Genomic DNA, 25,952 nt, shown 5'->3' with positions numbered 1-25,952 from the left:
TGGGAATTTATGGCTTAGAGCCTAGAGAAGAACCACAGTGCATGGATGTGAAATTCACCCGATGGGAACAGGCTGCAGTCCGGTGTAAGAAGACAGAGGACAGTGTTTCACATGGCACAGGGAAGAAATTCTCTATCTGATGCAGCAGGATTACATCATGTCTGACGGCAGAGGCCCATTGTGCTCCTGCTTGTAAAGGAGGATTACTGTATATCTGATCTGCAAGAAGGATTATTGTGTTTGAAGCAGGCTCACTACAATCAGGATGAGCTGAAAAGCAGTAAAATATGCTGGTGGAAGGTTTCACTGGATTGTGACAGGGCAGATGCAGAGCTGTGTATCCCTCTGGCACTAACAGCAATGCATTCACACATTGGAAGAAGGCTCCTGACCTCCCTGAGATGATTTCAGCATGTGGCACAGGCAAACTTCACTGCCATTTCCCAAAACACTTGACAGGTCACTGAACAAAACTTATGCCTTAGTCCATAGAAGTCCATGTAGTTCTGGGGAAAAAAACACCAAACTCTCTTAATTCTCTTGCTTTCAGTTTCTTTTCTGTCCAATCTGATCCAGAACCTATGCTTAGCCCTTCCCTGATCATAATTTCCCATGCTTGAATGGCCAATTCTTTTGATTTATAATTAAAACCTTAATTGGATTTGACAGTGATAAACATGCAATGTATCCTTTAATGTCTTACAATATATGAACTCTGGGACATTTATCTATTGCATTCTCCATTATCAATAGTTCAATAAAGTTTCTGTTAAACCTTGTTATAAGAAAATTGAATTTTCATCAAAATCACAGGACTGGCTTATTATAGCAAGAACCCCATCAGGGAAGGCATCACAGCCACCCTCACACAACACAAGCCAGAGAGCTCTTAACACAGGGTAGCATTTATCAAGATACTTTGATAAAAGTTATAAATCATTGCAAATGGAGCTGCAGGAGAAGGAAAGGCCTTGGGGCCTGTTGGGACCATGCAGGCTTTGTTTTATTTTATGCTGGGTCATCCCTAGGTTTGTCTTCAATAATTTTCTTAGTTCTTTTTAAATACCATCCCATCAGCAGGAGAAACCCTGTGCCTCACCACCTGAGCTGAAATTCTGCATTAAGTTCTGCATAGTTCTCCACTTTCAGCACTTCAGCTAAGGCATAACAGCCATGGGGACTTGGCAAGACTTGTGCCACAGAGAAGAGGGAGCCTACAGGCTGCAGATAACCCTCCCAGCTCCTCATCTGAGCTGCTTGGAGGTTCATCCTCAGGTTTGGCACAAAAAGAAACCTCTTTATTAATATTCACCCACAAACACATTTCATTCTTTCATCCTTCTTGCCAAATTCTCCTGCTAGAACCCATCCTTCAGGGAAAAAAAAAAAAAACCCCAAACCAGTAAAACTCTTCAGCAAAACAGGCAGACTTGCTGCACTTGTATTTGACAGAAGGGAGAACAGATTGGGACTCCATGAAGAGTGACTCATTATCAGCAAATAGTTTTAAGTGATGATTGTTTCATCACCACCCACCCAGCTCTTCCCTCTGTCTGCAGGCTAGCACAAAAACTCCCTGCGAGAGAATGACAAAAAAGAAAATTAGGCAGACGACCTTACCTCTCGCTTCCTCTGCCTGGATCGTGAGCAGAGCTGTCTAAAAAGGGATCTGTAACCTTGGGTTACAAATTGAGCGCTGAAGGGTTTTCTTTTCTTCCAAAAGCAGTGTGTAACATTGTCTCCCTTCTTAACCTATCCAAGAAAACGCTGAGAAACATTTTCAGAGAGCTGCCCTTTTCCTGTGCAAGCATATGCCGAGCCTAACCCTTAGGGACACTAACACCCTTGCAGTCATTTAGCAGATAAGCCCTTGCTGTAGGATCAAAGCTCCCTTGCAATGTGCCAATTGATGTTGCTGTAAATGAGCATTAGCACATTTGGGATCCAGCAGGACTGGTGCCTGAAGGTGAAGAATCCCATACTTGGAGTCAAACACATCAAAACTCCATCAATAGCAGGGTACAGAAGGTTACAGCAGCAAAAACGAAACCCTGGCTGTATCACGTTGCTCTCAGCAGCTACTTCCAGCAGCGAGCTGTGCTCAGAGCAGCTGCAGAGCAAATGGAGAGAGAGGAAAAGAGCAGAAAATCATCACACACACTGTACCTAGAGACGGGGGTTTGAATTGAAATGGCCCAAGGGCAACCATATAAGAAAATGGAGTTGTCTGGCTCCAGGCACAACAGACGAGCTTCTCCAGTCGTAACCAGGAGAAAAGAGAGAAGGCAAGAGAAGAGGCAGCCCCCCATGGTGGAGTTCTCCCACCCACACAGCACAGGCAGCAGGGTCACACCTTGGGCTTTCCAGAACCGTGACCCCTCCTGACAATAAAAAGCTGTTCCAGGTTCCCAAATGCTTTCAAAAGGATCCTCTGCAGGGAATCCTGCTCGCTGAAGAGTTATTCCAGCACCTGCCCAGCCCTTGCCAGGCAGAGAGGCACACAGGAGTTCTGTTATCAAAAGATAATCACATCCCCGGTGCATTGCCAAGCACAAAATGCAGCTGTGCCTCGGATCCTCTGGGTGCAGTTACCTCCCCATTCACCGTGCTCCCACCTGCCCTCAAGCTGCCTGTAGTTCTATTAGGAAATTGTTTGTACCTCTAGATTGCTATAAATTATTGAGCAGTATCTGAAGCCCCAGAAGGCATTGTTTCACCTATCCAAAATGAGTAAATAAATAAAACCCCTTTCCATCAGGACATCCACTTAGACCTGAATATTCCAAAACCAAACAAAATTTACACAAAGGCTTAAAAAAAATTCCTTGTGATATTAAACACAAACCCACACCATAAGAAACTACTCACAACTCCTATCATTTCAATACCCAGATATGCTTGCAGGCATTTTGCATCTCAGCTCCCAGCGTGGGTTGTATTTTGCAGGCTTCACATTGCTACCAAAGCTGGAGACAGCCGTCATTGACTTGTTTGCCAAGGAGTGATACAAACTTAAAATATTCTTCAATTGCTTTTTTTGTACTGAGGGCTATCAGCCTCATCTACTTTCTAACCAGTGAGATCTATATTTTTTGATTTCTTCTGAGACTCTAAGGAATATAAAACCAGGTACAGTGGAAAGGAAGAATCATGCAGAGTTTCTCCTCAAGAATTTAGTGATAGGAAGGATTCAAGCCAGATGAGTTTGAGATGATGCCAGCTGTTTTCAGGGACAGGCAGAGCAGGTGGTTACCTCCCCACTCTCCCATCACCTTCAGTATTTGACCAGAAAAAACCCCACACTGCCATGCTGGCAGCTGCCACCACTTTGTCCAAAAGTGACTTTAGAGGAGAAGCGAAGTTTTAATGACTTCCTGTTCTTAGCTCTCTGCCACTGTCCTTAAAACATTTCTACAACCTGGAGGTAGGGAGCAAGGAGATAAAAAAACTGCAAAGTGACACAGCTGACCTCCCTGCCTGACAAAGGTAGTCTGAAAGTCTCCATTATCCAACAACTCAATCCCTGCAGGGTCATGCAAGTCACCCCACAGGCCAAGGTCACCCTTAATCTCCAGCCCTTGTTTATTTTCCAACCTTTACTCCCAGGAAGCTGAAAGCCCAAAGCAGGGCAAGAAATACAATTCCCTTCCCTGGACACTTACTGCATTATTAAACATGGATTTAAACAAGGTTTTCTATCTGTATGCTAAAATGCCTTTTTTTTTTAAAGACAACTTTGCCTGAGGGAAACCACTCTTTGTTTTGGCTTAACTGAACACCCATTAATTTTATAGGAAGGTCTAGGGGGAAGGGCTTGTGTCTCCACAGATTTATAGTCTTTTCATGCCAACTGGGAAGGAAATTCTCACATGCTTGTGTAGCATCAGACTTCTCCCACAAAGCTCATATTTACAGAAGAATGCAAAGCTCCCCCAGGGAGTCTAGGAGCTGATGAGACCATGAGGATCTGTTATTTATATTATAACAGTGCCCAAGATTTTTGGACATTGCACATATTCAGGGGAAGATGCAGCCCCCCTTCTGACAGGGTTCAGGCTCATAGCAAATTACTCACTTTCATGGAAATCAGCATGAGTTACATGTGCTTTTCTGGAACAGAGCTATTAGTTCACACAATCAGAGGCAACCTGATGCCTACATCTCCCCACTCCAGCAAACAATGAGCCTACTCATTCAGATCATGGCTGCTGTGCCCAAACTTGCCAAACAGGATTGTGGTGGAGCAACAGAGGAGCCATCCTGTGCCAGATGCACCAACACCCCCTGGGAGCACTGGAGTTGGTCACTGGTGCTGATTGTGTAAGAAATTTGTGTGCAATCTGAGTCTGTGAACTTGTTGAATTCCTGAGAGAATGCTGAATCAACCAGCTGCCAACAGAGCTGGTGTCATCACTTTGCCTTCAAGCCACGACTGATTCGTGCCAGTGAACATAACCTGTTTTCCACTTGCATGTGCTGGGAGGCACAGGGTGAAGGAAAGCTGCACCATAGTTTGCCCTAGGGCCAGAGAACCCTTTCTCTTTTTTTTTTTTTTTAATAAGAAAATACTGAAGGGAAACAAGTTATTTCACTGACTCGAAGGCACCCATTGAGCTTACAGAGCCTTCTAGTATGAAAAAGGCTGATATGGATATTATCTTTTCTTTAATTCACTTTGAATTTGCCTGCAAGTGTCTGCTGCAGGTTCTGTGGGAGCTTTCTAAAATATCTACAAGACAAAAGAAGAAATGGGGGAAGACAGCACAAAGGCTATTCAGGAAAGAACCAGAATGGGTAGGGGAAGAACAGAAAGGCTCAGTAAGGGTCAAACAGCCACTTTTGCAGGCTGCAAAATCCTTTTCCTATTTGCAATGCACGTGCAGAACACAGAAGTGACAGACTTAAAAACACAGAAAGGAAAATGTGAGTCAGAATGAAGAAAACCCTTCCTACCAGAAAGAACAAAATTTGCGAATAAGAGATGTGATGGCACCTCAGCTTTGGAAGTCTGCAAAGCACTGCCCAAGTGCACATGATCTGAAAAAAGGACCAGACAGTTACTTGGAGTCCCCTACCAGTCCTACAATAAACAGAAAGCTCTGAAAAGAAATGGTGAAGAGATTCAAAGCATTTCCTTGATGGCAGAGCTCTGGCTGAGGCACACAGGGAGCATCACCACATCCCAGTCTCTGAAGCACACCCCAGACAGGCTGATGTGAATGACAGAGCTCCAGGAGGCAGCTGGAGCCTGCTCAGGGGACCAGCAGAGCCCTCCCATCCTGACACCAGGTTTGAGAGCTCAGACCAGAGGCAGCACAAGCAGGAACAATTCCATTTCCCAAATCTTGCCCGGGGCAACTCCACACTTGGGGATTTAGCCAGAAGTGCTCTCACTCCCAGAACAAACCTTCCACAGCCCGGGTTCCCCTGGAGGTGACTGAGCATCCCTGCCCTCAGGGCAGCAGGCAGGTGCCTCCCAACTCCCTTCCCACATCAGATTTTACTTTTTCTCATTGCTTTTGACTGCTGATAGGAAGCAAAGCCTGTTGTCATAGAGGGGTTTGTAAGTGATGAACATTTGTCTTTCTGCCTACGGAAAGCTGCCAAATCATAAAGCTCCATCCTGTTTGTAAAATAAGCCCTGGGGTATTATTTTTCCTAAAGTCAATGATGTCACAGAAATACTACTTGAAAACAGAATCTAAAATTACACTCTTGAGTGCAGCACATTCTGGAGTTTTCATTGGCACTGCTAAAATTGTTCTGTTGTGTTTTTCTGGCACAGTCCATAGTCAGATAATTGCTTGGGGCTAATCTTGAGAAGGCAAAATATACACAACCAGCACAATTCCACTTCTGCTCCATCTTCTATTAAGAAACAAATATTCTCCACAGCATGAAGTCAGTTTTTTGCCAACAAACTCTACTAAATGGAGCAGAGTGAATTTAGGGGAGCAGGGGGTGGAGTGTACAATTTTGGCAAGGCAAAAGCTTTTGTGAATTATTGCATGGCCAAACTGTTAGCTTTTTTTTAAAAAGGGGGACAGGAAAGGCTATAACAAGAGGTCAAAGAGTTTTGTTTAGTCTGAAAGATTTCTGAATTATTTTTCCCTGCAGAAATACATATGAATGAGGGAAAAAAGGGACACCTAGGCTATTTACCCTGCTCTGGCTCCAAGCAGAATTTCATGACTGTTCCAGACAAGTTCAATCAGCCATTTAGAGACCTTTCCACCTCCTGTATTTACTGCGCTTTAAAAGATTTGCTGTGCAGTATTATTCCACCCTATTTCCAGTAGCAGTGCCAAGAGCCAGAGCACACCAAGTCTTGTTGGTGAGGGGGTAACAAGCAGTGCCAAGCCCAGCTTTCAAGAATATGCTTGCAACACCACCAGCGTGACTGAGCCAGGTATTGTGTAATTCAAGCAGATATTGACTTTACCTTGTCTGGCTGAAACACCCATCATTCCCAGATGGTGTTTTCACCTCAGCTTTGCTGTTGGGTGCCTTACAGAGACTTGCTGCTTCTCCTGCAATCACCCATTCCTTCACCTGACTTTCTCTGTGTGGGGGAACAGCCTTCCTTAAGCAAAGCAACACATGCAATTTGATTTTATATACTCTTTTCAAAGGTCTTGCAGAAGTTAATACATCTTTAAAGGCTGCATAGTTGTCCTCCACCTGAGAGGAGATATCGAGTGGGAAGAACAAAAAAAGTCATATGATCACAAAATCAAGATACCGGTAACTAATTTTAAGGACCAGAGCATTTAAATTGGATCATAAAAATAAACCATAGGATTTAATCTGTCAAAATAATACAAGGTGAGATTTCTATATGAAAGGTCAATATCTTGGACTTGGAGAGAGAAAACCAAAGTCTGGTAAGACCCAGCAATTCACACTGAACCAGTATTTCTGGTTGTATGTGGCAAAGTTCACATTCCTTTTTGAACAGAAAAGCAAAAGCCTGCAGAGGAGAAAAACTGCAGAGAAATACAGGAGATGTCACCTCCCTTTCATATCCCATATTACCAGATATTCCTAAATCAGCATGTTTAATGCCAACAGTTGTTTCAAATATGGGATGCTAACTTGCTCCAACTTCGCACAAGTGAGAACACTGAACAGGGCTGAGCCCCAAAGCCCCGAAGCCTGCACCATAACCCAGCTCCCCACCTCTGCAGCTGGCAGAGGCAAGACACTGTTCCTCCACCCCCTATATATCAGCACAATAATTAATAACATTCTAAAGGGGAAAACAGCAGGATGTAAAATCTGCTTATTTAGGTGCTCTGCCAATGCTTCCAGTGAAACTATCCCATCTTCCAGCCAGCTAAGATTTCTAATTAGAATATGAGGAAATTCAGCTTCAGCTGACAGTGAAATACTTGAATGAGCCAGAAGCCATGGTAATTTGGGATCCTGGTTTCTGTCATCCCCTGCAAAGCTGACACTACAGTATGCAACTTCTGCAAGGGAAAAAATTCAAGTTTGTTCAAGATAAGGCCCTGACGCAGTTTATTTATTTGCAATCTTTAGGGACTGCTTAGCAAGCTCTAGAAACAGGCAAAATAGAGAGTGATATGATGAATTCCATTAATTTAGTCCATCAAGGAGACTGCACGCACACACACCTTCCCAAAACTGCCAGGTAAAACCAGTCAAGGCACAGCCAGGGTGGTGGAGGGGAAGTCTGCTTTCAGCCCAGGAAAAAGGGAGTGGAAAAGCTGAGAGCCCTTTTTAACTCAAAACACTGCACTAAGTAAGCTTCCTACCCATCAAGGACTGTTGCTACAATTTAATGCAGAGCAATGTGGCATATATTCAGAGAAATTATGGCAATTTTTGTTGGCAAACAATCTAGTGGTGCAGTGATGCATGTTTCTCATATGCCAGTAATTGTTATTTAGGTTTCACCTGAGCAACATCTCTGTGGGCTGGGACCTTCCTTGGGAGCCACAATGGGTGACCTCTCTTTCCAAGCAGAAGGACTCAGTGGCTGTTTCATTGTCTCTCCAGAGACAAGAAGAAGGGGAAAAAAAGAAATCTTACTGTGTGCCTTCCTCAGCAATTTATCTAAGAGGCCAAATGCCTCCAAGACAGAGATTAATATTTCAAATAAAGTCCCTTGATTATCCTCACAAAGCTTCCCAAAGGGACTGGAAGGGAAAAGATGCTCTGTGCTGATCTGGACCGCTGGATTCCCTCAAGGCAGATTGTTCCACAGTGACGTAAGGAAACACTCCAGCTAACAACAGGCCCTCTTACTTTCTTATTTTCTTTGTGAGGCTTGGAAAATCCCAACCCCAGCCACTCCTGCTTTATTTTGGCACCTTTGCTATTGATCCCAGATGAAGCCAGATACCACAGAGCTGTGGAAACATTAAAGAGAAATGCACCACACTTCATCAAAACTCAAACTCCAAATCCTCACAGTTTGGGCAAGTACACAAGTCAGTTTTATTCATCTAGGGATTGATCCTAATTAGAACAAGCAGATATGTAAAGAAAAATACGTGCAGAGCCCAAGTGTGCAGCTGGTCAGGGAAAACAGGTCATACTTCAACCACTGAAACTGATTTCAGGCTGGGATTGGAACCCCATGCTGAAAATAAAAGTGAATACCTGGAGATCAGGCTCAACACAGGAGCAGAAGATTTAGAAGCCCCCCAGGAAACTCACATGCTTTGGATTCCATCCTCCAGGTTCAGATCAGCCTCTGCATTTGATGCCAAACCAAAGCAGAACCCCAGGTTTCTGGGGTTAGGTCAAGCTGTGCTTATCAGCTGTAGCCATACCTGCAGTCACACAGGAGTTGCTCTGGTGGAACTTGGTCAATGGTACTCAGACCTGACATTCTTTGGATTACACCAGGGGAAGTAAAGAGCATCAAACCAAAGGAAAAAAAGCATCTGGGTGTGGAGTATCAATCTCCTTCCAGCCTGTTAAAGGCTACAACCAGCTCTTGATAGAGCATTTGTCACTGCTGTTCCCTTCAAGCCAGGGCTGAGGACTCCACTCAGAGCTGAGAGCACTGTAGTGCTGTATTTCTACCGCAGCTCAAACTGCAAACCCCAGGATGCTGCAGGTCTCATTCCCCGCTGAGCCACATGCTTTACAAGGAAGGCTTCCAAACAGGAGGCTGCAGATCTCGAGTGGCACACATCCCTTTCAGCATGGGGAACATTCCTTCCATAAGAGGAATACATAGCAGTTTCACGGATGGGAAGCACCCAGGATCCCCCCCACCTAATATTCAACAAAATAGAGGAAGTGAGCATGGTGTCCCTGCACCAGCAGCTCACTGAGACCTAAAATGCGCAATGAGTGCCATAAGTTGGCTCCCGAGCTCCCTCGGGCCAAGGCTTATTATACAGAGAACAAAGAGGTTTTTTATGTATTTTTTTTTGACTCTCAGACAAATAAAAGTCCTGCCTTTTGCCTGTGGGCTGTGCAGAGAAAAGGGCTGTGCCTTGCAAAGTGAACAAGCTGCCCTGAGGCTGACAAGTGCAGGGAACAAGGCAGCTCAGGGTCATCCCAAGGGGGCTGGAGAGGTACCCTGGCGAGGGAGCAGCCTCAGCTGAGGGGGAGCACATTGTCCACAGCTGCATTTACCAACAAAGGTGGGACCTATAGAGATGGGATTACAGTGACAGTCAGTGTGGGGTCATCTTCAGCTGCACTGGGGTTTGTGTGCTTCAAAGACAGAAGGAGCCCTTCAAGTGTGGGAAATCTGCTCTCAGGACGAAGTGACACCTTTGCCAGGCTGGCACATGAGTCCAGCTTCAAAGCCAGGAAAGCTAGAGGCAGGAGTTCTGGAAGGTTTCAGCCTTTCACAGGGGGGAGGTCCTGTTACCTGCACATCCCTGTGCTGCAGTCTCACATTCCATTTCCTCCAGCATCACAAGGAATTTCACTGCAGGTGAGCAATGCTTTCAGACAGGTGGATGTGCAGAGAGGCTGGATAAACATCACAGCCCCACTGGCTAACTCAGTGCTGGCCCAGGGGCACAGATTAAAGTGGCTCACAACCTTTGCTCAGCTCTCACCCCCACAGGTGGCCAGAAGATGACAAACAGCAGGAAAGTCAATGCCTTGTAGTCATACCAGACAAGCAGTGGCAAAAAGCTCCATGCCCAGCTGCAGCTGGTCAGGAAGCATGGCCACATGTTTTTTTCATTGCACTTTCACTTCATAACAATCAAAATTTTGCAGAACAGTTTGAACAAGTTCTAGAGTTGGCGAGGCTTCCCACAGGCAGCCAAAATATCACACTTGTGTCAAAACAAGGACTTGAGCCCTGTTCTCCTCAATCACTGGCAACTGCTGAACTGTTACGCTTGCTATTCACAATTAAAGTTCACGAGAATTACAGGGATATCCTTATTTTACAGGTGAAAGCCAACAATTAGAAAACAGAGTTGTGTGAAGACCTCCAAAGGAGATGAAAACAAGAACCTCGGCCTCCTCATGAGAAGCATCCAACCCCTTTGCCTCCATCGACCCTCAGCCAATTTCTCCAAGAGCAGCACTGTGCTACAGCCCCCAAGTCCCAGCTGAGAAAGCAAGGTGGGAATCAGGCTCTCCAGGGCCTGCACAGCTGCAGCAGGAGAACTGGGAGTTGCCACCTGAGGGCTGTAGCAGCAGCCCCATGCCCTGCTGGTTCAGGTGGGTTACAGTCACTCAGTTTGCTCAGCCCAGTCCCAGCAGAGTCTGGCCACAGCCAAGCACCAGCCCTGCTGACAGGGGCTGCAGAGTTTGAATCCAAGAGCTGTGCTTCAGCACTGCCCAGGGCCCCATGCCATCAATAGGAGCACTGTTAAGCCTCAGGCTGTACAAGTACAAGACAGACAGGTAGCTTCAAGCCCAGGACAGAGATTATTTCAGTTTAAGATAAAGCAACAGGGGAACAAAGTAAGTAAAAAATGAAAGTGGGTAGCATGAAAGGAGCAGTCCTTGGATGGCAGTGAATAGGTTTAAACCTGAACTCTCACTAGTGGCAGAAAAGCTGGGCTAGCTACAGCCCTTGAACAGCTCTGGGGCTTGTGCAGCCACTCACTGTGCAAAAATAAACTGGAACAAAACACCCACTCACTCTTCTAGCACTGAAGTAGCTGCTAGAGATGGACCAGAAAGGCAGAGGCATGGCAGAGAGTGGAAAAGCTTCTCTTTTGGTGTTGGTCTTAAGATAATACTGTGGACAAGAGAGGTGGCCCTGCAGACATTTAATGGATTACAAGCATGTGCCTGAACACAAATGGTGAAGACATTCTCCTTAAATGTGGCAATCAGGCAGAGAGAGCTGCAGCTCTGACAAACAACAGGGAACAGCAGCACACAGAACAGGGCAATAAGGCAAGCACTTTATGAAAGTACTGGAGAAAGCTGAGGCAATCAAAGTGACTACCAGCTTTTTGCAACAACATCTGGACATACATTTCCTGAATGCACCAGTGACCAGTGTGGAAATCCCTGGAAGAGGCAAGAACTGGAGCAGAGATGGAGCCATGACATCTAATTTGGGGTGACATCTGCCTCTGGGCCAGAGCAGTGAGATTGTTTTTGCCACTACTGGAAAGAAGATTGCTGCAGTCAGGAACAGAGCTGCTCAGGGGAAAAAAACAAAAACAAAAAAAAAAACAGTGGTGAGAAGAATTCAGAAAACTGAGGTGCTAACTGGACATGATCTGTAGAACAAATAAAGAAAATGCCAGTCTGCGATCCTTGTGGGCTGGACACAGTGACTGAGGAAAGAGTGACACAGTTTGGGAGACAAGCCAAGCACCTTCTGTGTATCGCTGATACTTCAGTGGTGGTAAGAGCCATTTGGCACAGACACCCTCCTGAAGTGCAAGGACACAGCTGCAAAAATGGAGACCACTTCCAATAACACAACCTGCAAGAGTTGAAATCAAGAGAGAAGCAGGATGGACACAGGCAGAGGCATGGAATAACCAGATCAGATCAATTTGGGCTTAAAATGAAAGACACGTTAGAAAGTCAAAATGAAACGTGTCTGTTTATTGATAGATCTTTGAGACTGAGCTAAATTTAAATCAAGAACACTCGAAAATGAAACATTCTGCAGAGATGTGGTTATTTGTACAGCTTTGGTTAACACCCTTCCTGGCAGTGAAATGTGCTTTAATGTGGTAAAGGCAGTGCATGAAGAATGTTGCTGTCTTCTTCTCACCGTGCCTTACATGCTAATCTTTGCATTTTCCTTCCAAAAAAATCCTTGCAGATTTTTGCCCCACGTGTCTCTGTGCAGCCCCATCCCCACAATCAGGGACCCTAGATGTTTACCCAAATACCAGAAGGTCTAAATCATCAGTTCCCAGCACTGCATTACATCCCAACCACAAAACAGGGCATCCAGAACAGCCTGCAAAGCATGGAGCTCCCTCAGCATCACCCAAACCTGAAGAAAAGGATTCTCCTCTCCATTAAATCCCAACTCTGTCATTGCAGAGGGTCAAGACAGACTCCTCAGAGAGTCACAGGCTTCATGCTGTCACTCATATTAATGATGCAATGCTTTATTAATTGGAGTTTTCCTGAACAGCATGTGTAGTATCAGTGACACTCATAATTAAATAGGCAGGCAGCATTTTTTTTAAATGAGCTGAGAGTTAATTGAATTCTGGAGTCCCTGTGATCAGCTGTGAAATTTATACCTGCAATTTGTGCAGGCAGCAAGAACTAGAGCCTTTGGGGCCTTGTTATTCATCAAAAATAGGCTGATTTATTTGTGCCAAGTATCTCTGTAGGAGGCTCTTGGGCCCGATGTACAGTCACTTTCCTCCAATTAACCCCCCTGGCCTAGAGGGAAAAGAGAATTAGACATCTGTTAAAAGCACAAACCTAGTCTTGAGAAAGTAGGCACATTTCAGTGGAAGCCAGCTCTCAGCTGAGTTAACCTCTGGCCACCACGGGCTGAGGAGTTCCCAGCATGAAATATGTCAGAAACAGCCAACACAAACTATGGAGTGAAAGCAATCTCAGGTGATGAGAAGTGGAAGGGCCCTGGCACGAGTCAGCTGGACCACTCTGCTTCACAGAGAGCAGACCCCTCTGGATCAAGGGGAAGACCCCTGCTCTGGCTCACAAGTGCTGGTGTAGGACAGCAATTCCTCTCCTCCTGATTCCCATCTCTGCAAAATTCACTTCCCAGAGGACTGGGTGCTTGGCACCCTATTTCCATGCCACCCTCCTTTCTCTTACTGCTCAGCATGGGCAGTAAATCTTTGTACAAGGACTGGAACTGGTTCACTTTTGTAGTTTCCTTAGGTTGGGGCTGAGCACAAAGCAGCCCACTGTGCTAAAAGCAGTTTCTCAGGAAGAAGCCTACACACACTTTCAGGAAGTTTTCCAGCCACAGACCACTTTGTGTCAGAATCATAAGGATCAGCCAGAAGCTGAGAAGAGATCTTGAAGACTAGAACTGTATCTCCATTCTGTACAAATCCTTTTGGGATCCCCTCTTAGGGCCAGTCATTGCCTAGGAGCACCCATGAAATGGTACAGCAGAGCCAGGAACCAATAATACTCCCTGCTCAATGGATTTTCCAGTCCAAAGTTAACTCTGCCAGCAATATGACAACATTGTTCTTCATCACTGAAGCACGGCACTGAAGCATTAGCTAATCCCTCTCAAGTGTGTGGGAAATAGTTTGGAGTTCTGCAGTTGGCTTTTATAAAAGTGTCCATCAGAAATGGCTCCAAGGCACAGACAGATCTGCCATGTGGCCATTCTGGAGAGCCCAAACCGTGACTGACTACTTCTGCATGGGAGAAATACAGAAATACAGGCCAGCATTTGTTTAATAATGTTTGCTTTCACAGAGAAAGTCTGAGATCAAAATGGCACCTGCTACCCTCAAAAGTACACCAGAACAAGCACAGCCAAATTGTCCACCCTGCTTTTGTCCACAGCAGATTGCAGCATCAGGTTTTTATCTTCACCAGGCTCTGTCTAGCTATGGGAACTGTGACTTTTGGTTGGGATTTTGTTTGCCTCTTTTTTCAGTGCTGGATTTCCTTTAAAAGGCTGTAATTGAGTTTGCAATTTATTTTGGTTGATTTGGTATGAGGTTTACTCTGTCCACCACCTAAGAAAGGCCATACCCATGTCTGCTGGAAGTCATGGGTGGCCAACATGCTTCTCTTGAACAGTTCTCTCCTATCCAGTATCACTGGTTGGTTTTGGACAGTCATTCAGGGGTAAAACAAAAACCCAAACACACAAACCATAATACATGCACCATATTGACAGCCTGATCAGCTGGTAAAAAGCCTTTCTTTCCTTATGACTAAAAGCAGCCATTTAAAATGAGCAGTCAAGACTTGTTAATGACTCTTGTAGAGATCTTCAGTGATGCCCTATGACATCATCATCACAAGAATCTATGTAAAATCTGTTTGTATAGAAACTGGTCTCACAGGCAAACTATTTCATAAGCAGTTTTAGAAATTCCTTTTTGTATTTAGCTGGTATTTGTTTATGAACTAGCTCAAACTGCAATGCAACTCAACCTCCAAGCAGCTGAGGTGGTTGATTACAAAGAAAAGGCAATGGCAGAAGCTGATCCCAGAAGTCAGCCTGGGAACCTCTTGAGAAGGACATTTCAGTCCCCAAGACAGTCCTGTCACTGCAGAAATGCAGTTGCAGCACAGAAATTGTAGCCTGCCAGCATTAGATGGGATCTCCAGTAGATTAAGAATGGCTCCAGTGATCCTGGAGCAGTTTCTCCCAGGAGCACCTCAGCACTGAACCATGCTTTAGGGTAGGCTGCTTTCAGCAGGGGCCTCAGCAGGTGCCTTTGCTCATTAAAGCAGACAACAACAGCCCAAGATTTCCTGCTGATGCAGGAAATTTCCCTGCTAAACACACAGCAACCCCAGAAGCACACAGCTTCGCACCCAGCCACTACCTACAGTGCCCGAGTTCAGTGAGCAGCAGAAGCACCACAGTGTATTAGCATAACATAACACATTAGCATAACACAACACAAGTGCAACTGCAGAGGAGTTACATGACAGGAGTCAAATGTTGAAAATCATGAGATACACAGGTCCACAGTGAGGTAAAATAAAATCCCACAGGAAACAACCAGGCTGCTAACTAGGACAATGCAACCAAGACTTCCCAAACAGCTCTGGGTACTTTCAGTGAATGCAAAGCTATATACTTCAGACATTTTAGTGGGATTTGAATACTTTAAGCAACACAAGCTATTTGCAGCAGAGAACTGGGTACCAGATATCTCTGCCAGCCAGGGACAGGGCCATGCCACCCCATGAATGAGCCTCCCACCCTGAGCCAGCGTGGCTGGGACAGCAAACATCACAGCTGGCACTTGGAGCTCCCCTGGATCTCTGCAGGCAACAAGCTGGAATGAGTTTGGAGCTGCCTTCCACAAAGTCTCAGACACTTCACGGACAGCAGACTAACTCACAGCTATGTTAGGGTCACTCATGGATATCAGGGCACACATGCAAAGAGGGCAAATTTATCAAGCTATTCATGGCAGAGGATCACCAGTGAGATTTTCTGTGTTGGTTTTGTTGTTGGGTTTTTTTAAAGTATATGCATACACCTACATGTAAACACACTTACAATGAAATCAGAACATGTACCTTGAAGTTATTTATGCAATCTCTATAGGTTTAGTCATCATAGACAAAAACATTGCATCCATCTGTCATGCTGGATCAGATAACCGATCCCTCAAACCTAATAACTACTTCTGGAAAGCAGAAAAAACACACTTGCTTAATTCTGCCTCTTAAAGATACAGCCACTTATCTCAGTGAGGGCACACAGGAGCCACCAAGGACCACAGGGCAAGGTGATCAAAGGTTTGTTTCAGGTCTCTTAAAAAAAAAAAAAAAAACAAAAACAAACAAACAAAAAAAACTCAATCACCAGGAAACATACAAGGATAAAACACCAAGAGGCTCTGCTGGCGAGCTGCCCAAAAATCAGCCACAAGAACTGACCCTAAAAGAGGTCATATCTAGTACAGCTCTTCCTCATCCACCATCATCCCAACACCACAAAACCTCCAGCACTCCCTAGGACACTGGGAGCAAACAGCTCAGACCACACATACCTCATGGTGGTGCTCTGCAGACCTTCATCAAATGGGGATCACACAATGGGCTCTGCAGACCTTCATCCCAACGAGGATCACACAGCGGGCTCTGCAGCCTTCATCCCAATGGGGATCACACAATGAGCTCTGCAGCCTTCATCCCAACAGGGATCACACTGCAGGCTCTGCAGACCTCTGTCCCAAAGAACTCACAGTGGGGCTCTGCAGGCTTCATCACAGCAGAACCCGCCCAGGACAGGTTCTGCATGCCTTCATCACAATGGAAGTCCCTCTCCAGGGTTGTTCACACCCTCCCCACCATGGAACTCCCGCACGGCAGGGCTCTGTGCCCCTTTTTCCCACGCCGGCTGGGGATGGCAGCAGGCAACTGCTGGAGCTCTGGGGCCGCCGTGCTTCAACCGCCGCTGCCCTGCAAAGCCCCGTAACCCCCCAAATCTGCTCTTTATTGGGAACACGTGTGCCTGTCAGGGAGCTCCGGCCCAGCTGTCCGACCCTGGGCCGGGGCGGTGCCGGCCACAGGTGCTTAGACTTTGCCAATTGCCCGGCCTGCGGGGCTAAGTGCGGAGCGGCTCTGAGGCCGGTAGGAGCCTCGGGCTGAGGCAGCCCGCAGTGGGTCCTGTACAGTCCCAGCCCCGCAGCCGGCGCGGGGCTCGGGGGCAGCCCGCAGCGGGTCTCGCACAGTACCAGCCCCGGAGGGTGTTAGAAGCCCTGCAGCCGGCGCGGGGCTCTGGGGCAGCCCGAGGCGGGTCCCGCACAGCACCGGCCCCGGATGGCGGTAGAAGCCCCGCAGCCGGCGCGGGGCTCTGGGGCAGCCCGAGGCGGGTCCCGCACAGCACCAGCCCCGGAGGGTGGTAGAAGCGCCGCAGCCAGCCCGGGGCTGCCCGCAGCGGTCCCGCACAGCCAGCGGGCCGGGGCGGCCACCAGAGGGGGACAGAGCACCGCACTGGGCCGGGCCGGGCCGGGCCGCGCTCCCCGGGCCCACCGCGGCCCTCCCGGCCCGGCCCCTCGCCCTCCGCCCGGGCTGGGCTCTGCGCGGTGCCCTGGCCGGGCAAGGGGCACACGGCAGCCTCGAAAGGGTGCAGGATGTTCCCCTGCTCCCCGCGGTCCCCCCGTGTTTGGGGTGTTGCTGTAGGGTCTGCCTGCTCTATCGGGGTCCCCCCCGAACCTACAGCTGACCCCAACATCACCGTCTGATCAAGCACCACAAATGTTGTTTATTTAAAAAATACTGGAGCGGCTCTTTGCCATAAGTGACAAGTCATTATTTAATTCCTTTGGTATTTGCAGAAATAACATCAATCAACATGAATGCATCTGCTAGCTAAATATGAATGTAATCATCCATTAAAATGTTAACATTTATGAAAACTGTTTATTAAAATAAAGTTATAAGAATCTCATTGTGATTTGATAATCAGCTAATGTCCCCTTAAGGCAGAATTTGAACATTTGATGTTTGGAACTAGATAACATTTTAAATGCCCCATCAGTTTATAACTCCCGTTATTCTGAAACATGATTAAGCCTTTGTGTTGCAGCCCTGGAAACAGATGTCCTTTTTTTATCCTTGTGCCCTGTGCAAAATGGGCCTCCTCTCTTCCCTAAAAACCCAAATTCAGATAACCAAAGAGGTGAATGTGTGGAGATAAACTGAAATCAAAATGAGGCAGGGATCTAGTAGGGCTTGTGTGACAACAAGTGCTGAGTTTGGAGAGCCCTTTATTTCTGGTGTGGTGATACTGGAGAGAGTGACAGAGGAGCATCCTTGGTACAATGGGCTGTGCCCAAGGAGACACTGATGGGACCAAGAAGCCATCCACGTACCCAAACATGCCTGCAGCTGTGGTCATACAAACCACGCTCTGTCCTTGTCCCTGTGTACACATCCCAGCTGGCATCTCCACTTGGATATGCACGTTGGCATCCTCCACCTCAAACCCAGCCCCTTTTCCAGGAAGGGAGGTGTAATACGTGTAATTAGGTACCATTTTGCTGTAAGACAGCTGCCAGCCATCAGCAGGTTTCATTTTGAGTCATGCTTTCTATCAAGCCCATCCCAGGTCTGCTTTGCTGTGCAGAAGCCCCATCTGCCCAGGCAGCTCTCTGTGTGCCCAGCCTGGCGTGCAGGAACTGCACTGTGCTTTCATGTGCGCTGAGATTTTTGGCCTTCCCTGTTCTGGTAACTCTTCACCTCAGATTCAGATGTGACTGTGACAAATTCAGTTGGCACCTGTTTGCTCCATCCAGCATTCCAACAGACAGCTCTGAGGGAAGCCAGGCTCCTAATTCCTGCTATGCTTTAATCTCCAGGCTCAAGCCAGCTCTGGCATATCTCCATAGAAAACTCATATATGCCATTGTCCTTGACAGGGACAATTTGGTCCCAAAGGACTGTCTTCACCACAGTTAATAATGAATCATAATGAATAGACTTCATAACAACTTACTCAGGAACTGAACTGTTTCAGACACCCCCAAAATTGGTATGATTAGTCATAATGTCCTGTATTGAAATATGAAACATCCAGCACTGTGTGGGAATAAGAGAATTTTGTATCTTAATCTGGTTTTCTGTTTACTCTTAAAAATCTTGAGAACTCCTAACACATAAATAGGGATTTTACAAATTTCTGAGTTTCAGCTGTTTCAGTTGAGTTTAGTAAACTGCGGTTTCATAATTCCCAGTCAATTCAGCTATAAACCCCCAGTCACTGCCAATTCATTACATATTAGTTTTACCAGAATAGATCCAAATTCCTTTGATAACCACGAGGAAACTCTGAGCACTGTCTTTGTTCTGGAGAATTTCCACTATCATTCAGCATTAGTCAAGCACTAATGGACATTAAAAAATAAAGAATTGCTGTAGATTGTAAAAAATACATAATTTCAACTTTCCCATGTGACTGACGCCTTGAGAAATTGACTGACATAGCTATAACAAAATAATTATCCTGTTATAGCTGTGCCTGTATAACTTCTCCACATGGACACTCTATTCTAAAATTTAAGTGACTTTATTACAGAATAATTACTCAAGGACTTTAGACCAGAATGAGGTTCTGCACAGGAGAGTTCTGCCAGTGTGGCTCTGGTGATTTAAATTCACCATACTAAGCAGGTAAATTTTGCTGTGCAGACTCTCAGGAGAGCCTGCCAGCAGTATTAGATAAGACATCCCAATTCTGTATTATCTGAAAATTGAACTTGTGCACTGTACAGGGCATAGCATCCTATTTTGAATGCATTGTCAAACAGGCTGGGCTTTTGCCTCCCAAGGGAATTAATTCTTGAAGCTCAGAAGGAAGGACAGACAGGCATCACTCAGTTGTAGAGAAAAGAAGTGAGGATAAACCCAGAGTCACATTTTCCAAGTGCACTATCACTTCCATTTGCAAACATGAACTCTGATGTTCAGCCTTCCCACCCACTTTTTGGCTAGAAGAACACACCTCTGAGGCCAAATTCCTTTTTCCTTGCTGGTGCTCTCCTGATGGGCTCTCAGGAAGAAGGGTTACCCACTGGCCTTTCAGACACACCGTACTCCTAGACAGGACATGCTGCCTGCCGAGCCCCGGGCTCCTCTGCCCGCTCCTGGCTGCCAGCCCGCGCTCCTGAGTCACCCTGGCCACAAATTATTCATTCGAGCCACCGAGCATCGTCACAAGCCGCATTCTTTTAACAAGACTTCACACGCCTCTGCTGCTTGCAAATGTCGTGATGATTCGGGTCATGGGGACACGGCGAGAACCTTAAGTGTGGAAGGCACAAGGGACTCGCAGCTTCCTCCTCCTCCTCCTCTCGCCCTGGAACAGAGAGCTGTGTTTTGCCTGATCTCAGCAGCAGGAACAGCTCTGGTGTCTGCACAGAGACCACCCGGGAACCTTGGGTGCTCCAGGCACAGAGTCATTTACCACGTGTTTGAAATTGAACTAGTGGAAAGATCTTGTTCGGTCCCAAAACACAGCTGAGCTAACACACAGGAATCAAAGGAAACAAGCAGCCCTATTAACAGCAGGATCAGTGAAGCCTGGTTTGCTGCGCATTTGTCTTTCAAAGTTGAGCTCCTCTGTGGATTCCCTCGTGCCTACAGACTGAGTTTGTGCCTTTTATTTGATGTACAAGTGTACTGGGTTTGCAGGACAAGGTTTTGGTGGCAGGGGGGCTGCAGAGGTGGCTTCTGTGAGGAGCTGCCAGAAGCTTCCCCTGTGTCCAACAGAGTAAGAGCCAGCTGGCTCCAAGACGAACCCACCACTGGCCAAGGCCCAGCCCATCAGCAACAGGGGTAAAGCCTCTGAGAGTTATAAAGGGGATTTAAAAAGGGATGGTGGGGAGGGGAAGGGGGGTGGGAGTGCCTGTGCAACTGCAGCTGGAGAAAGAAGCAAGAGAAACAGCCCTGCAGGCACCAAGGTCAGCGAAGGGGGAGGAGGTGCTCCAGGCAGTGGAGTAGAAATTCCTTTGCATCCCATGATGAATGATAACCATGGTGAGGCAGGCTGTTCACGTGTAGCCCATAAAGGTCCATGGTGGAGCAGATGCTCACCTGTAGCCTGGGGAAGACCCCACACTGGAGCAGGGGGATGCCAAAGGAGGCTCTGACCTTGTGGGAATTCTGCACTGGAGCAGGTTTGCTGGCAGGTCTTGTGCTCTCCCTGGCATCCCTGAGAGGGTCAGCTTTCCACTGAGCTGTGGAGCACTCCACAGGACAGCTGGGGGGGAACTGGGCTGGAGAGATGGGAGAAGATATTTTTCTGCAGATCTCTTCTTAGTCCACAATCGGGGGGAGTAGCTATACGTAGGACATCCTGTTTCAAAAGAGATTTCTTAAAAGTAATCCATTTCTCCCCCAGAAATTTTGACACTTCCCATTGTGGACTCTACTCACCATAAGTTTGTCATGGAAAAAGAGTTCTGTAGCATTAGAAAGCAGGGAAATACTGAACAGTTCTTGCCTTGCAGCTAAGTGTGATCCAGAGCCAGGAGTCCCATTGACGTCAGTGAGGCAGGGATTTCACTTCTGAAAGTTTGGTTTTTGTTTTGTGTTTGTGTTAAAGAGCCTGAGAACCCCTGCTTGATAAGGTCATGCAAGCCCAGCAGGGTCGGTACAATGCTCTTCTCCCCTCCCAGATCCCAGGCACAGCCCAGACCACTCTGTGTGTGTCTGCCTCTGAATTATTTAACTGTCCAGCTGGTTAAAAATAGCACAGCAGCAGCTCCCTCTCCAGCCTGTCACTGTTAAATGGGCCACCAGAGCCCAGCCAAGGCCGAGGTCATGGCCTGGGCTGCACATGTGGCCAGGGTGAGCTGGGTGCCAGAGGGAGGGAGAAGCATGTCGCCACAAAGCCTGGTTCCAGCACGATGATATCAGCCTGTGAAAGAAAGGCAAAGCAAACTCAGAACACCATGACGCTGCCAAAGAAAACACTCTCTTCACAATGAACAAAAGTCTGATTAATTATTAATTGCCTGGCAGCTAATTAGCATTCCCTTGGGCAGCTGTCTACAGAGTGCCTTATATTTCCAACACACCGTGGGCCAACATCATCGATGCAAATGGCTTTGGATCAGAGTTAGCAACTCATTTGTTGCCTGAAACAAGTGTTCCCCTCCCATCTCCCCATCTCCTCCTGTCACCTCTCTTTTCTCCACCCAGGGACTTGGGCTCATTACAGTGTGAGCTGAGCAGAAAACATCCCTTGCTGATGAATCTCCTTCTTGTGGTGCTTTTCCAAGGCAGGCAGACACCTCCCAGCAGCCACCCCTGTGCACAACCCCAGCCTGCATAACAGGAGCATGACTGCAGTGCTCCAGCCCTGGAAAAAACCTTCTTTGGCTGTTTGTGTGGCCAGAGGGGAGGGGAGCAGCTCTGGGGGGTGAGGCACTGACCAGCTGCAGAGGCAGCGACCCAGTCTGGGCTTTAGAACTCAAGGCAGCATTTGGGGAATTCAGCATCAGCTAATCTGGAATCGTTTAGGGTAGAAAAGGCTTGTAGCATCGTCAGGTCCACCCCCCTGCCAAGGCCACGACTAAGCCATGTCCTTAAGCACCACATCTACACATCCCTTAAATCCCTCTAGGGATGGTGACTCCACCACCTCCCTGGGCAGCCTGCTCCAGCTCTTGACAACCCTTCCAGTGAAGAAATGTTTCCTAATATTCCAGCTAAACCTCCCTGCTTGCATTCAGCTCCTATTAATGTTAATGGGACTTAGGCACATGCATCAAGGGCAAGCAGACCCCTTACAAGAGCATAAACATAAATTACAGCTATGTACAGGCAGAGCAAGCCTTCAGCTTGCTGTTTTACTATGCCAAGAAAGATGCACTTTCCATTTTAAGAACTTAGCAGCTTTAATTTTTTAATTTCTTTTTTATTTTTATTGGTAAAATAATGCAGCACAATCTGAGAGTTTCTCAGTTTCCCATCACACCACTTGGCAAAGGCTGTCCACAAACCCGTGCAGACGAGGAAACAAGTTTAGTATTACTAGTGTCTCCAAAATGCACCTTTCTGAGGTTTAAGTCGGTGTCATGCTGTCCCTGCAGTACAGAATTAATTTCAAAGAGGTTTTGACATTTTCCCTGAGGAATTCACCCAGCCTCTGTATTTTACACCTGGGTGTACCTGTCACTCATATTCATTAGATGAAAATGTGTCTGAGAGCTTAACAGGAAAGCAGGCAAACTTTAAAAGGAAAAATGGTGAAGGAAACAAGGATCAAGTACAGAGCAGGCTCAGGTGTCAGCTCTGGCCATCAGGAGCCAGGAGTACCAGAGAAGGTGAGCTGACCTGGAACCCAGCTGAGGTAATGGATATCACCCCAACGACTTCACCAGAGCTCGGACTGGTGCTCCAGCTCCAGGGATTAGAGGAGTGATCACTTTCCTTGCAGACAAGGCCAGGTGATAAAAGCTGCCATGGTGACCAGAGAAGCCCTCATTAACAGGAGCACAGGATCTTTGAGCCAGAGAGCAGTTTCCTGATCTGTTTACACATATTTTAGAACAAGGAGTCCTGCATCTCAGACTATGTGTCCTGGCTGTTACTGCAATATAAACATCATAAAATGACTGTTTTCCTACCCAAAAGCCAAAGTATAAGTGCTGATGCAGCAAGATGATTGAGATAAGAACAGTTGTTTTCAGAGTGAAGGGACACAATCTGTGGGAAGTTCTTTGTTTCTAGGCAAAGAACTTCAGCTACCAAGTGAAAAAATAAAAGCCCACAGTCAAGTTTCAAGTTCTTATTCTCATTCCACAGGTTTACCCTGCCTGCTGCCTTGCTCTAACTCTACACTGTGCCAGTGAGGCAGCACATTAGTCAAATATGAGACCATTAAGTTACATCTCTGTAGATATGGGATATAACCCCGTGAAATATAAATGCACTGCAGAGGAGCAGAGCATGGTTCTGTTGTGCTCCTGTTAACAGTCCTGCAAGGAACCTGCAGCTACGATGCACAGCCAGATATTTTATTAGGCTACATTTCTCCTGGCATACATGAGTCACATAAAGTACATAAACTCATGAAGTCCATCCAAGACTGGCATAAATCAGGGGTAACACCAGTGGAGCCAATAGAGTTGCACTGGGGTGAAAGTGGCATAAATCAGAGGCTGATCAGGTGCACATTTTCTTTAAGGTAGACAGATCATTAAGTGGCTTACATAGACTTCTTATCACATTACAGTTCTGTAAGGTAAATAACAGTCACCAAGCACTGTATATAATGAATTGCAGCCGGCAACATACAGCAAATGGCCATTTTTCTCTGGGAATCTCTCAGCTCAGAGCTCTGAGACCAAAAATAATGGGCAATATTCTCCAGCATTCATGTGTGACATGGCCATTAGTATTAACAGGAGGTATGTGTCCAAAGTCAGGATGTATTCATCAGCAATCTGAATTGGATATCACAGAGGCTCCCAATGAACATTCCAGTTTCATCCCCAGCCATGACCCTCCCAGGGACTAGCCACAGCTCTTTTCTGGCCTTTGCACAGGAAAATATTTATTTGGTGTCAGGTAGGGCTGGAATGAGAGGAAGCAGGGCAGTCTGGCATCACTCACCTCTGAGCCTCAGGCCCCAGAGGAGCCCCACAGGGCAGCCTAGCTGGCAGCAGCACTCACTGGTGCATGCACTGGGTGTCTGTCACAGGAAACAGCAGCAGGACTCAGGGGCTGCATGGCAGCTGAAGCCTGAAGAAAGGAACAGAAGTGACCACAAAGTTACAGGACAGATCAAGAATTTTTCACCTTAAATGGCCAGCCTGTTTTCCTCTCAAAAAAGCCTGCTTTCTGCCTATATATACATTTATTGTATGTTGGAAGGGCAGCAAAGAGATCAAAGTTTGTTTACATTGAAATTTAAAAGTAGTTTGTCTAGATCAGGGTAGAAAGATGCTTAATATACACATTAATTACTTAATTTTTAAATTAGACTTCAAGGTGACTGGAATACAGAGTTTAACAGGCAACTAAAGTGTAACTAACACAGGCAGAGCATGCATGTGTACCGAGCTCTGTTAACAGGAACAAATTGCTTCCTGCCCTGAATTGCACCTAAGAAGAGCCATAAGCTGGTTCAAAACTAAATATACACCACAGCATATGTACTTGCTAAGAAGGTCATTAGAACACAAAGCTTGGGGAGACAGCTGTGCCAGGAGAAAATAAATATAAAAATAACATGTAGTGGAATCTGTGCAAGAGAAAATAACTGAAAAGACACAGAAGGCCAGGGAGCACAGCTGCTTGAAATAATTCTTTAGAAAAGAAATGGTGCAGCTGCATGCCTTAACCTAACCTCCTGTCTCTGAAGGTATGAACCTTGGCAATGCTATTCCTGCCCTGCTCAAGTGTAAGCATCTGGCACTGCAGAATGCCTTATGGAGAGCCAAGGATGAGACTGCCCATCCAGCCTGAAGAATTGGGTTATAAGATTCTGGAGGTCTTGGCTTTGCAGTTTAACAAATCTCCCTAGCAAAGACTTTCTCCACTGCACTAATACAGACTTCTCTCAGCTTTAAATGTGAGGGCTTAATCCCAGAGTTACCGGCTTGTCAGCAGAGTCTCCCACAATACTGTCCACACCTTGCACAAGCTGCAATTAGTGTAACAGAACAACATAAACAGGGCTCTAACCTAAACCTGACTGGCAGTGATACAATAGAGGGGTCAGGGGGAAGCTAATCCAGAAATTCAGTGTGCACCCCCTTAAACAAGGAATTTGAGTGCAACTAAAACTAGAAGGTGAGACTATCTGACAGCTAAATTGCCAGTGGTAGCTTAGCATGGGTTCGGTTACATTGCTCAGCGACCCTCAGTGAATTAAACAGATTGAAATGCTAATGATAGAGTGAATTCCCAGCACAGAGGTAGAATAAAGTAGCCAGATTAGGCTTCAGACAAGGTGAGTTCAACGGCAGCAAAGAGATCAGAGTTTGTTTAGATCAAGGTACAAAAGTAATTTGTCTAGATCAGGGTAGAGAGATGCTGCTTTAAAGCTTAGGGGCTCCCCAATGTTCAGTAACACGTCGAAAGCAGTGTAGACCTGAGAAGCTATTTCAGTGACTGCTATTTTATGTGATTTCTGTCAACACTGGAACATTTCTCACTGGTCTCAATACACTCCTAATGGCATCGTCATTTATCTCCTAATTAATTAAATGCTACTCTGATGACAGATGTGTGACAGTTCACCTGGGCTGTCACTCAGACTGTACTTGTTGCTTCTCACTGGGTATTCCAACCACTTTAGTGCTGCAGTGAAACCATCACTGTGGCATTTCTTCTCTTTGGGGTTTCCAGGTGTTCTCCATGGCATCACA

Source organism: Melozone crissalis, unplaced genomic scaffold (genome assembly GCF_028551555.1).
Source record: "Melozone crissalis strain CALT ecotype California unplaced genomic scaffold, PUWL_Pcris_2 ptg000063l_1, whole genome shotgun sequence".
Taxonomy (NCBI): domain Eukaryota; kingdom Metazoa; phylum Chordata; class Aves; order Passeriformes; family Passerellidae; genus Melozone; species Melozone crissalis.
This window is presented reverse-complemented; position numbering follows the sequence as displayed.